This window comes from Ovis canadensis, chromosome 15 (assembly GCF_042477335.2).
Source record: "Ovis canadensis isolate MfBH-ARS-UI-01 breed Bighorn chromosome 15, ARS-UI_OviCan_v2, whole genome shotgun sequence".
In the NCBI taxonomy this organism is placed as follows: Eukaryota; Metazoa; Chordata; class Mammalia; order Artiodactyla; family Bovidae; genus Ovis; species Ovis canadensis.
This window is the reverse complement of record NC_091259.1, coordinates 86,461,951-86,476,047: the sequence shown is the minus strand read 5'-3', so window position 1 is coordinate 86,476,047 and position 14,097 is coordinate 86,461,951. Positions and strand designations below refer to the sequence as shown.

The 14,097-nt window shown below is 41.4% G+C and overlaps 1 pseudogene; it reads right to left on the bottom strand.

Moving 5' to 3' along the window:
• Positions 1–9,389: 9,389 nt before the first annotated feature.
• LOC138420213 (olfactory receptor 5G9-like) lies at positions 9,390–12,273 on the bottom strand (annotated as a pseudogene).
• Between the last annotated feature and the right edge of the window lie 1,824 nt (positions 12,274–14,097).

Genomic DNA, 14,097 nt, shown 5'->3' with positions numbered 1-14,097 from the left:
ACTCAATGGACATGAGTTTGAGTAAACTCCAGGAGTTGGTGATGGACAGGGAGGCGTGGCGTACTGCAGTCCCTGGAGTTACAAAGAGCTGGACACGACTGAGTGACTGAACTGAACTGAACTATTCAACTTTATTTCTTCTTTATTCTATTCTATTCCTTTAAACAATTCTATTCTATTCTGTCCTACAAAACTGATTTTACTAACATTCCCATTGTTGTTGTTCAGTCACTAAGTCGTGTCCAACTCTTTGGAACCCCGTGGACTGCAGCCTGTCAAGCTTCCTGTCCTTCACTGTCTCCTGGAATTGGCTCAAACTCATGTCAATATATGGTCAAATCTATCAGGTTTTTTCTACAGTTATTTTAAGCTTAAAAATGCACCACTACCCCCATGCATCTTTACTGGTATTATGTTACACTTATGTTTACCCATCATGATTTTCAAACTGAGCCCCAGAAAATATCCATTAAATATATGTACCACATCTTTTTTACTCATTTATCCATTTATGAACAATTAGGTTGCTTCCATATCTAGGCTATGTAGATAACACTTCTATGAACATTAGGGTACATAAGTCTTTTCAAATAAGTGTTTTTGTTTTCTTAGGATAGATACCCAGGAATGGAATTGTCAGATTGTATGGTACTCCTATTTTTAATCTTTTGAGGAAATTCTGTATTGTTTTTCATAGTGGTTGCTTTAATTTACAGCCCTATCCACATGCACAAAGCATTCCCTTTCTTCACATTTCACCAACACTTGTTATTTCTTGTCTTTTTTAGTTTGCCATTCTAACAGGCATGGGGTGATACCTCACTGTGGTTTTACTCAACCATAAAAAAAATGAAAATTTGCCATTTGTTACAACATGGATGGACCTGGAAGGTTTAATGTTTAGTGAGATAAATTAGATAGAAAAAGACAAATGCTGTACATTTTCTCACACACACACACATATAATTTTACTCCATTCCATCAGAAAGTCTTTCAAGCTTGAAATGCATTAGAGATAAACCCAAGGGTCTGTGTTACTCTAAACTGGCTCTGTGGACCACTCCATTTGTCACAGTTGAACACAAATAGATCTTTACTTCATGAGATACATATAACTCCTTGTATTAAGGCCATTCCCAAAACTGGTGTGTATAGCCAAGGCTTTCATTCCATTTATGAGGTTGAACATAAAACCCCACATCATTTATTTGACCGACTCCTATTGATCAGAGCTAAAGGTGCAAACAATGGCATTTTAAAAGTCCAATTCCAAGGACTCAGCAGAGAAAGAAAATAGATATACAGAGTTTTTATGAAAAATAGTAGCTGATACTAAATAATAAACTTTTTCTGAAAATAATTGGATTATGAGGTGGCTGAGAGAAATCAGATTAAATGAGCTGTGGATTTGAACTATAACTTTGGCTTATTATACAGAAAAGATCACATACAAGGCTTAATGAATCCACACTGCTTGACGAGATGAATGAATAATTGGATGGATGAGTGGATACAGGGGTACCACTGCATCCCGAAATACTTGCTAGAGGCCTGGAACCTTAGGAATTCACAGTGTGTCATTTTATTTTATTTTATTTTTATTTTTTTATTTTTACTTTATTTTACTTTACAATACTGTATTGGTTTTGCCATACATTGACATGAATCCACCATGGGTGTATACAAGCTCCCAATCCTGAATCCCCCTCCCACCTCCCACCCCATATCATCACTCTGGATCATCCCCATGTACCAGCCCCAAGCATCCTGTATCCTGTATCAAACATAGACTGGCACTTTGTTTCTTACATGATAGTATACAGGTTTCAATGCCATTCTCCCAAATCGTCCCACCCTCTCCGACTTTCTCAGAGTCTAAAAGTCTGTTCTATATATCTGTGTCTCTTTTGCTGTCTCGCATACAGGGTCATCATTACCATCTTTCTAAATTCCGTATATATGTGTCAGTATACTGTATTGGTTTTTATTTCTGGCTTACTTCACTCTGTATAATCGGCTCCAGTTTCATCCATCCATCTCATTAGAACTGATTCAAATGAATTCTTTTTCATGGCTGAGTAATACTCCATTGTCTATATGTACCACAGCTTTCTTATCCATTCATCTGCTGATGGACATCTAGGTTGTCTCCACGTCCTGGCTATTATAAACAGTGTTGCAATGAACATTGGGGTACATGCGTCTCTTTCAATTCTGGTTTCCTCGGTGTGTATGCCCAGCCATGGGATTGCTGGGTCATAGGCAGCTCTATTTGCAATTTTTTAAGGAATCTCCACACTGTTTTCCATAGTGGCTGTACTAGTTTGCAGTCCGACCAACAGTGTAAGAGGGTTCCCTTTTCTCCACACCTTCTCCAGCATTTATTGCTTGTAGAATTTTGGATCATAGCCATTCTGACTGGTGTGAAACGGTACCTCATTGTGGTCTTGATTTGCATTTCTCTGATAATGAGTGATGTTGAGCATCTTTTCTTGTGTTTGTTAGCCATCCGTATGTCTTCTTTGGAGTAATACTTATTCAGATCTTTGGCCCATTTTTTGATTGGGTCGCTTATTTTTTTGGAGTTGAGCTGCATAAGTTGCTTGTATATTGTTGAGATTAGTTGTTTGTCACTTCCTTCATTTTCTATTGTTTTCTCCCATTCAGAAGGCTGCCTTTTCACCTTCCTTATAGTTTCCTTTGTTGTGCAGAAGCTTTTAATTTTAATTAGATCCCATTTGTTTATTTTTGCTTTTATTTCCAGTATTCTGGGAGGTGGATCATAGAGGATCCTGCTGTGATTTATGTCAGAGAGTGTTTTGCCTATGTTCTCCTCTAGGAGTTTTATAGTTTCTGGTCTTGCATTCAGATCTTTAATCCCTTTTGAGTTTATTTTTGTGTGTGGTGTTAGAAAGTGATCTAGTTTCATTCTTTTACAAGTGGTTGACGAGTTTTCCCAGCACCACTTGTTATAGAGATAGTCTTTACACCATTGTATATTTTTGCCTCCTTTGTCGAAGATAAGGTGTCCATATGTGTGTGGATTTATCTCTGGGCTTTCTATTTTGTTCCATTGATCTATATGTCTGTCTTCCTGCCAGTACCATACTGTCTTGATGACTGTGGCTTTGTAGTAGAGCCTGAAGTCAGGCAAGTTGATTCCTCCAGTTCCATTCTTCTTTCTCAAGATTGCTTTGGCTATTCAAGGTTGTTTTATATTTCCATACAAATCTTGAAATTATTTGTTCTCGTTCTGTGAAAAATATGGCTGGTAGCTTGATAGGGATTGCACTGAATCTGTAGATTGCTTTGGGTAGTATATTCATTTCCACTATATTGATTCTTCCAATCCATGAACATGGTATATTTCCTCCATCTATTAGTGTCCTCTTTGATTTCTTTCATCAGTGTTTTATAGTTTTCTATATATAGGTCTTTTGTTTCTTTAGGCAGGTATTTTCCTAAGTATTTTATTCTTTTCGTTGCAATGGTGAATGGAATTGTTTCCTTAATTTCTTTTTCTACTTTCTCATTATTAGTGTATAGGAATGCAAGGGATTTCTGTGTGTTGATTTTATATCCTGCAACTTTACTATATTCATTGATTAGCTCTAGTAATTTTCTGGTGGAGTCTCTAGGGTTTTCTATGTAGAGGATCATGTCATCTGCAAACAGTGAAAGTTTTACTTCTTCTTTTCCAATTTGGATTCCTTTTATTTCTTTTTCTGCTCTGATTGCTGTGGCCAAAACTTCCAGAACTATGTTGAATCGTAGCGGTGAAAGTGGGCACCCTTGTCTTGTTCCTGACTTTAGGGGAAATGCTTTCAATTTTTCACCATTGAGGATCATGTTTGCTGTGGGTTTGTCATATATAGCTTTTATTATGTTGAGGTATGTTCCTTCTATTCCTGCTTTCTGAAGAGTTTTTATCATAAATGGATGTTGAATTTTGTCAAAGGCCTTCTCTGCATCTACTGAGATAATCATGTGGCTTTTATTTTTCAATTTGTTAATGTGGTGAATTACATTGATTGATTTGCGGATATTGAAGAATCCTTGCATCCCTGGGATAAAGCCCACTTGGTCATGGTGTATGATCTTTTTAATGTGTTGTTGTATTTTGATTGCTAGAATTTTGTTGAGGATTTTTGCATCTATGTTCATCAGTGATATTGGCCTATAGTTTTCTTTTTTTGTAGCGTCTTTGTCAGGTTTTGGTATTAGGGTGATGGTGGCCTCATAGAATGAGTTTGGAAGTTTACCTTCCTCTGCAATTTTCTGGAAGAGTTTGAGGAGAATAGGTGTTAGCTCGTCTCGAAATTTTTGGTAGAATTCAGCTCTGAAGCCGTCTGGACCTGGGCTTTTGTTTGCTGGAAGATTTCTGATTACAGTTTCAATTTCCATGCTTGTGATGGGTCTGTTAAGATTTTCTATTTCTTCCTGGTTCAGTTTTGGAAAGTTGTACTTTTCTAAGAATTTGTCCATTTCTTCCATGTTGTCCATTTTATTGGCGTATAATTGCTGATAGTAGTCTCTTATGATCCTTTGTATTTCTGTGTTGTCTGTTGTGATCTCTCCATTTTCATTTCTAATTTTATTGATTTTATTTTTCTCTGTTTCTTGATGAGTCTAGCTAATGGTTTGTCAATTTTATTTATCCTTTCAAAGAACCACCTTTTGGCTTTGTTGATTTTTGCTGTGGTCTCTTTTTTTTCTTTTGCATTTATTTCTGCCCTAATTTTTAAGATTTCTTTCCTTCTAGTAACTCTGGGGTTCTCCATTTCTTCCTTTTCTAGTTGCTTTAGGTGTAGAGTTAGGTTATTTATTTGACTTTTTTCTTGTTTCTTGAGGTATGCCTGTATTGCTAAGAACTTTCCTCTAAGCACTGCTTTTATAGTGTCCCACAGGTTTGGGGTTGTTGGGTTTTCATTTTCATTCATTTCTATGCATAATTTGATTTCTTCTGTGATTTGTTGGTTATTCAGAAGCGTGTTGTTCAGCCTCCTTATGTTGGGATTTTTAATAGTTTTTCTCCTCTAATTGAGATCTAATCTTAATTCATTATGGTCAGAAAAGATACTTGGACTGATTTCGATTTCTTGAATTTATCAAGGTTAGATTTATGGCCCAGGATGTGATCTATCCTGGAAAAGGTTCCGTGAGCACTTGAGAAAAAGGTGAAATTCATTGTTTTGGGGTGAAATGTCCTATAGATGTCAATTAGGTCTAACTGGTCTATTATATCATTTAAAGGTTGTGTTTCTTTGTTAATTTTCTGTTTAGTTGATCTGTCCATAGGTGTGAGTGGGGTATTAAAGTCTCCCACTATTATTGTGTTATTGTTAATTTTCCCTTTCATGCTTGTTAGCATTGTCTTACATATTGTGGTGCTCCTATGTTGGGTGCATATATATTTATAATTGTTATATCTTTTTCTTGGATTGATCCTTTGATCATTATGTAGTGGCCTTCGTTGTCTCTTTTCACAGCCTTTGTTTTAAAGTCTATTTTATTAGAGACGAGTATTTCTACTCTTGCTTTCTTTTGGTCTCTATTTATGTGGAATATCTTTTTCCAGCCCTTCACTTTCAGTCTGTATGTGTCCCTTGTTTTGCGGTGGGTCTCTTGTAGGCAGCATATATAGGGATCTTGTTTTTGTATCCATTCAGCCAGTCTTTGCCTTTTGGTAGGGGCATTCAACCCAATTAAGTTTTAGGTAATTATTGATAAGTGTGATCCCGTTGCCAGTTACTTTATTGTTTTGGGTTTGGGTTTATATGCCCTTTTTGTGTTTTCTGTCTAGAGAATATCCTTTAGTATTTGTTGGAGAGCTGGTTTGGTGGTGCTGAATTCTCTCAGCTTTTGCTTGTCTGTAAAGCTTTTGATTTCTCCTTCATATTTGAATGAGATCCTTCCTGGGTACAGTAATCTGGGCTGTAGGTTATTGTCTTTCATCACTTTAAGTATGTCTTGCCATTCCCTCCTGGCCTGAAGAGTTTCTATTGAAAGTTCAGCTGTTATCCTTATGGGAATCCCCTTGTGTGTTATTTGTTGTTTTTCCCTTGCTGCTTTTAATATTTGTCCTTTGTGTTTGGTCTTTGTTAATTTGATTAATATATGTCTTGGGGTGTTTCACCTTGGGCTTCCTGTTTGGAACTCTCTGGGTTTCTTGGACTTGGGTGATTATTTCCTTCCCCATTTTAGGGAAGTTTTCAACTATTAGCTCCTCAAGAATTTTCTCATGGTCTTTCTTTTTGTCTTCTTCTTCTGGGATTCCTATAATTCGAATGTTGGAGTGTTTCATATTGTCCTTGAGGTCTCTGAGATTGTCCTCATTTCTTTTAATTCATTTTTCTTTTTTCCTCTCTGACTCATTTATTTCTACCATTCTATCTTCTATTTCACTAATCCTATCTTCTGCCTCTGTTATTCTATTATTTGTTGCCTCCAGGGTGTCTTTGATCTCATTTATTGCATTATTTATTATATTTTGACTCTTTTTTATTTCTTCTAGGTTCTTGTCAAACCCTTCTTTCATCTTCTCAATCCTTGTCTCCAGGCTATTTTTCTGTGATTCCATTTTGATTTCAAGATTTTGGATCATTTTCACTATCAATATTCAGAATTCTTTCTCAGGTAGATTCCCTGTCTCCTCCTCTTTGGTTTGGTTTGGTAGGAATTTCTCCTGTTCCTTTACCTGCTGGGTATTCCTCTGTCTCTTCATCTTGGTTATATTGCTGCATTTGAGGTGGCCTTTATATATTCTGTGGAGTTCTCTTTATTATGGATTTTCCTCACTGTGGGTGGGGTTGTAGCAGTGGCTCATCAAGGTTTCTTGGTTAGGGAGGCTTGTGTTGGAGTTCTGGTAGGTGGAGCTGGATTTCTTCTCTCTGGAGTGCTATGAATTGTCCAGTAATCAGTTGTGAGATGTCAATGGGTTTGGAGTTTTGAGCTGCCTGTATATTGAAGCTCAGGGGTGTGTTCCTGTGTTGCTGGAGGATTTGCATGGTATGTCTTGCTCTGAAACTTGTTGGCCCTTGGTGATGCTTGGTTTCAGTGTAGGTATGGAGGCATTTGATGAGCTCCTATTGATTAATGTTCCCTGGATTCAGGATTTCTCTGATGTTCTTAGGATTTGGACTCAAGCCTCCTGTTTCTGCTTTTCAGTTTTATTTTTACCCTAGCCTCAGGACTTCTCCATCTATAGAGCACTGATGATAAAGCATCTAGGTTAAAGATGAAAGGTTTCTCCACATTGAGGGTCACCCGTAGAGGTTCACTGAGTTACATGGAGAAGAGAAGAGGGAGAGGGTAGTTAGAGGTGACTGGAATGAGATGAGGTGGGATCAAAAGAGGAGAGAGCAAGCTAGCCAGTAATCATGTCCTTATGTACGCTCCACAGTCTGGACCACTCAGAGGTGTTCACGGAGTTATACAGGGAAGAGGAGAGGGAGGAAGTAGACAGAGGTGGCCAGGAGGATAAAAGAGGGAAATGAAAGGGAGAGAGAGAGATCCGGCCAGTAACCAGTTCCCTGAGTGTTCTCCATCGTCTGGAACACACAGAGATTCACATGGTTGGGTAGAGAAGAGAAGGGGGAGGGAGGAGACAGAGGACATCTGGTGGAGAAAGAGGAGAGTCCAAAGGAGGGGAGAGTGGTCAAGCCAGTAATCTCACTCTCAGGTAAAATTGGGTACTGAAGATTGGGTTTTTACATGTACAAAATTGACAACAAATACCAAAAAGCAAAGATTAAAACTCTGGAGTAGAGATTGGATTTTCAAAACTACAATATTAAAGAAAAGAAGAAGAAGAGGAAAAAAAGAAAGAAAAAACAAACAAACAAAAAACAAAGCCACAAGAATTATTAAAAATAATAATTAGAGAAATAGAGTACTTAAAAATTTAAGAAAGTTAAAAAATAAGAGGAAAAACAAAAAAAAAAAGAAGAAGAAATAACAATCACGCAACCCCATCAACTCAAAAAAAAAAGATTGTAAAAGTAGTAAAGGTATACTGGCCCTTTCTCTGGTGTTGTGGGCTGTGTGGGGTCACTTCCAAGGCGGTTCCCTCTGTTTAACTTCCTCTGTTTCCTTGTCTCTTCAGTGTCTGATTTCCATCTTGACACAGTGAGGGCGGTGGTGGACAACTAGGTTCACTATTCAGTCATGCTGTGGGGAGGGAGGGATGCTGCAAATAAATATTACTGGCGTGTGCTTGCAGTGTCTCATCCACTCTGGGCTTGCCCCTGCTCATGGTGCACACCGCTCAGGCTCTATGTAGCTCTGCCGGGTAACAGTCTGAGGCCGGCCCCAGGCTTCATGCACCTCCCCAGTCTAAGTTGCTCAGGCTCAGCTCTCAGGAAGCCCTCAGAGGTGCAGATGTGCTTGGGCCTGTGTTTTGTGCCCTTCCCAGTTCCGAGTAGCTCAGGAGTTTGGCGAGCGCAATCACTGTGACTATGGCCTTTCTCTGTTGCTCAGTTTCCTGGGTGTACCACTGGCATTCCTTCTCAGGCAGGTGATGACCGTCCAGAACCCTCAGAAGTCTTAGTTAACAAAGAAGCCTGCTTGCATTTTGGTAAGTAATGTCTCTCTTGGGCTGCAATTGCCCCCTTCCAGCCCTTAAGGCTCTGGCTGCCTGTCACAGGAGGGGGATGGTCTGCAGCCGGCTCTTTCTGATCTGTCCTTTGTTCTGTGCTTGGTCCTGGCGGTGTCTTATGTTCGAGCATTTCGCCAGGTAGCTATCCCACAGTCTGGTTTGCTAGCCCAAGTGAGTTCGCTCTGTCCACACACGGGGCGTTCTGGCCGGATTCTCAAAAAAGCACTGCAGCCCGCACCTCCTGCGGCCCAATTCTTAAAAAGCACTGCCGGCTGCGCCTCCCGCTCCTCCCTGCCCAGCCCCCACTTGCTACTGGTGGATGCAGGCTCTGAGCTGCTTTTCCGCTGGGGGAGTTACTGTTGGACTCTTAATCTGTTGGTTTTAATTATTTATTTATTTTTCCTTCCTGTTATGTTGCCCTCTGTGCTTCCAAAGCTTGCCACAGACTCAGCTGCAAGACTGTTTCCTGGTGTTTGGAAACTTCTCTTTTTAAGAGTCTCTTCCCGGGACGGGATTCCCTTCCCGGGACGGCGCTCCCTCCCTACCTCCTTTGTCTCTTTTTTCGTCTTATTATATTTTTTCCTATCTGTTTTTGAAGCCAATGATCTGCTTTGCTGGGTGCCTGATGTCCTCTGCCGGCATTCAGAAGTTGTTTTGTGGAATTTACTCAGCGTTGAAATGTTCTTTTGATGAATTTTTGAGGGAGAAAGTGGTCTCCCTGTCCTATTCCTCCGCCATCTTAGGACCGCCCCCCTGCAGTCTGTCATTTTAGCTTTCTCCTCCAATTTCCTTTCTAGATAAGAATTTGTGCCCTACAAAACGTCCTTTTCAGCACGGCCCTATGTACGGCATCTTTGACCTCCTTATTCCTCAAGCAATAGGGAAGTGGGTTCAACATGGGGATGCCTGAAGTGTAAACCATGGACACCACTTTGTCGAGACCCAGGGAGACGCAGGCACTAGGCCGGACATAAATAAAGAGAAGAGGGCCATACAGGATAGACACGGCTGTCCCGCATGCAGAGCAGGTAGAGGAGGCTTCGCATCTCCCGTCAGCAGAGCGGATCTTCAGGATGGGAATGAGGATGTCAGTGGAGGAGCCCAGGACAGTCAGGCCACTGTAGACGCCCTCAGCTCCAGCCACGACAAAAACCACCCTCTTGTTGAGACTGGTGTCAGCACACACAAGGGAAAGCAGAGGGGGCAAGTCACAGAAGAAGTGGTGGATGACATCGGGGCTGCAGAAAGGAAAGCAAAAAGCATCACGTGTGCATCGTGGGGTTCAGGAACCTGGTGACATAGGGACCCACCACCAGCTGGACTCAGAGTCTCTGGCGACAGAATACAACAGTGGGTTTCGGGTGTAGCCACAGCGGCCATAGGCCACGGACACCAGAGAAAACACTCTGCTATGACGAAGAACCCAAAGCACCCCTGTTGCCAAGCACAGCCCAGGAAAGAGACAGCTTTCTGCCTCACAAAGAAGTCGGAGAGCATCTTGGGGCTCACAACAGAAGAGAAGCTCATGTCCATGGAAGACAAATGACTGAGGAAAAAGTACATGGGCCGCAAAGGTGGGAATCCATCTGTATCAGAACAATCGTACCCAAGTTTCCTGATAGGTTGATGAGGTAGAAACTCAGAAGGAGCAGGAAAAGGCAGACCTGCAATTGAGGGCTGAAATTCAAACCTCTGAAGATGAACTCTGTGACCCTCGTGTCGCTTTCGTTAGCCAGAGACAGACTCTGGATTCTGCTGGAGAAGAGAAGAGAAATTTGGTAAGCATGTCTTCAAAAAGGGGACCCAGAAAAAATAAACTAGTCCCTGGGAGAACATGCCAAAACCTTTGACTGTGTGGATCACAATAAACTGTGGAAAATTCTGAAAGGGATGGGATTACCAGACCACCTAACCTGCCTCTTGAGAAACCTATATCCAGGTCAGGAAGCAACAGTTAGAAGTGGACATGGAACAACAGACTGGTTCCAAATAGGAAAAGGAGTATGTCAAGGCTGTATATTGTCACCCTGCTTATTTAACTTATATGTAGAGTACATCATGAGAAACACTGGACTGGAAGAAACACAAGCTGGAATCAAGATTGCTGGGAGAAATATCAATAACCTTAGATATGCAGATGACACCACCCTTAGGCAGAAAGTGAAGAGGAACTAAAGAGCCTCTTGATGAAACTGAAAGAGGAGAGCGAAAACAGTTGGCTTAAAGCTCAACATTCGGAAAACAAAGATCATGGCATCCGGTCCCATCACTTCATGGGAAATAGATGGGGAAATGGTGGAAGCAGTGTCAGACTTTATTTTGGGGGGCTCCAAAATCACTGCAGATGGTGACTGCAACCATGAAATTAAAAGACACTTACTCCTTGGAAGAAAAGTTATGACCAACCTAGATAGCATATTCAAAAGCAGAGACATTACTTTGCCAACTAAGGTCCGTCTAGTCAAGGCTATGGTTTTTCCGGTGGTCATGTATGGATGTGAGAGTTGGACTGTGAAGAAGGCTGAGCACTGAAGAATTGATGCTTTTGAACTTTGGTGTTGGAGAAGACTCTTGAGAGTCCCTTGGACTGCAAGGAGATCCAACCAGTCCATTCTGAAGGAGATCAGCTCTGGGATTTCTTTGGAAGGAATGATGCTAAAGCTTAAACTCCAGTACTTTGGCCACCTCATGTGAACAGTTGACTCATTGGAAAAGACTCTGACGCTGGGAGGGATTGGGGGCAGGAGGAGAAGGGGACGACAGAGGATGAGATTGCTGGATGGCATCACTGACTCAATGAACGTGAGTCTGAGTGAACTCCGGGAGTTGGTGATGGACAGGGAGGCCTGGCATGCTGCAATTCATGGGGTCACAAAGAGTCAGACACGACTGAGTGACTGAACTGAATAGAACTGAGGAGAGCATATGACTTTTAGTTGCATGCTGTGGCTAAGGAAACAGAAGTGAAATGAGGCCAGGGCAAAGGATCAGATTTGAAGCTATAATATTACAAGATTCCCTAGGAATCCATCAATATATGGGTAAGAAAACCACAGCTTAGAAACTTAAATTCCTATAACCAATAGCAGAAAAAATTCCAGGATAAGTATCCGGTAATTCCAACTTCAGTGATGTTTACCTGAGCTCACCAGGTGAGTATGCGCCTGGTGAAGTGATGTAGGAGAGTGCAATGAAACAAGCCGAGAAGAATGAGCAGCTGCTCCGTGTTAGGCCATGTGCTGCGCACTTCGGGATTACAGCTTAAGCCTAAGTGCATGTTCTGCAAGTGCTCTGACCCTAGGAAAGTTACTTTTCTTCACCTGTGAAATAGGAGTAATAATAGTAATACCTACCTTGTAAATTGCTGTGAGGATTAAATGAGTTAATGCGTGCAAACATCTAACAGAGTCTTATTGAGTTTCCAGTAAGTGCAGACTGATTATTGGCATTCGTGCCTTACATGTTGTCTTTAACAAACCTGCAGGCTAAACATCATATTTCCTTTTACATAGGAGCAAAATAAAAGTTTAATCCTTTTCCCTATACTAGTGACCGGCAGAAGTGGGCGCCGAGTATTACCTGTCAAAGCAGACTGTAATCTTTCTTTTTTCACACTGTAACAATGTCTCCTGTGTCTTCAAAAATCCTTTCATCTTAAAGAGGTTAAACATGTACATTGCAATAGGAGTACACAAAATGCATTTTGGCTTCCTATTTTTTTGAGGTTACAGCCGATGGTCATTAGTGGGAAGCCCATAGGATACTAGAAAGCTGAGTTTAAGCATCACTTTATGAAAACAGTACATGGAAGAAACCATGAGAAGAGCCTGAATTAGCCCAACTCTATATCTTTTATGTATTCTTTTTTCATGCACTGTAAGTACGGCAGTGGTTAGGTCAGCTGATCTCTTTGAACCTGAGTTGCTTCATTCATTCAATGTGGCTGGAACCCCTGTAACTTGACCTCTCAGAGCTCTTACTCACTTAGAATGAGAGGGTTGATGTGTAAGTGCTCAGAAAACTGCACATACTTTAAATTTTTATTTGCCCAGGAATATTGGAGTTCAACATCACACTTATGCTAAGCACTTTTCCTTCACTTTTTATTTTGAAATTTATTATTCAACTTTAGCAAGGCTATACCCTTGAGGCCCAATAATATAGCTTGCATGATATTCTTCACCTTAGGGAAATTAAAGAGAAAGGCAGGATGGGCCGTCAAGCCGTCCACCTGTCACACCCACCACTTGTTTACACTTTCTCCAGGATCACTCAGGCACCTCATCTCAGTCTTCCGTTTGCCCTTTGCCGAAAGCTCATCAACTCCTGTCGTCAGTCTTTGTTGCTAAACCTGCTCAAGCCTTCTTTACTTTTTTTGAGGTTACAGCCAATGGTCATTAGTGGGAAGCCCATAGGATACTAGAATGCTGAGTTTAAGCATCACTTTATGGAAACGGTACATGGAAGAAACCATGAGAAGAGCCTGAATTAGCCCAACTCGATACCCTCTATGTATTCTTCTTTCATGCACTGTGAGAATGGCCTTGGTTAAGTCAGCTGATCTTGAACCTGAGTTGCTCAAGCGTTTATACAGGCCGTGCTGGGACTTCACGGCTGAGCGGCTTTTTCCCTGGGTGCGGCGGGCGGAGGCTCCTCTCTAGCCACGGTGCTCAGGCTTCTCACTGGTCCTTCTCCTGTTGCTAAGCACAGGCTCTAGGGTGCTCGGGCCTCAGTGACTGCAGCCCATAGGCGCGACAGTTGCAGTGTGCGGACTCCACCACGGGCTCAATAGCTGTGCAGCACCCACGAAGCTGATCCACAGCATGTTAGATCTCCCCAGGTCAGAGGTCAGACCCGTGTCTCCTGCATTGACAGGCGGAGTCTTTACCATTAAACAACCAAGGAAGCCCCTGCCCAAGCCTTCTGCATGACATTTTAATTTCTCAGTTTTTCGATGTGGCTTGATGCCTAGAATAGACTGCAGTGTTCCAACAGGTGAGACCACACAGGATGAGGAACTCAAGTCACTCTGGGGTTCAGAGCGCTTAGGATAACACCACCACAGCCCACAATAACCTTCTTTCAGCAAGGAGAAAGGAAGTCACCCAGATGGCTCAGACTGGAATGTGAATTGAATTCAGGGCTTTTCTTTTCCCCTGTTCCTGCTGCTAAGGCATCTCTGATCTGTTTTATACTCGTGTTATAATATTTTGATCCAACTGCAGAACCTAAACTTTTCTCTACCTAGGTTCTCTTCTTAGACCTTCCTCAACCATCCGTCAAAGACAAGCGTCATGCCATCGTGGCCATGAGTCAAAGATAAAATTTGCTTTCGATTTACTTCATTTATGTTCTCCTGAACTTGCTACGAATCAGGTAGGAAAAGGAACAGATAATGATTTAGAAGTTCTTAACATATGTTTCAGTGGGGTCCCTCTTCTTTAAAGATGGCAAGAAGAACTAAAGTAAAAATGAATCAAGCATGTTAGCTTTCATCTCTT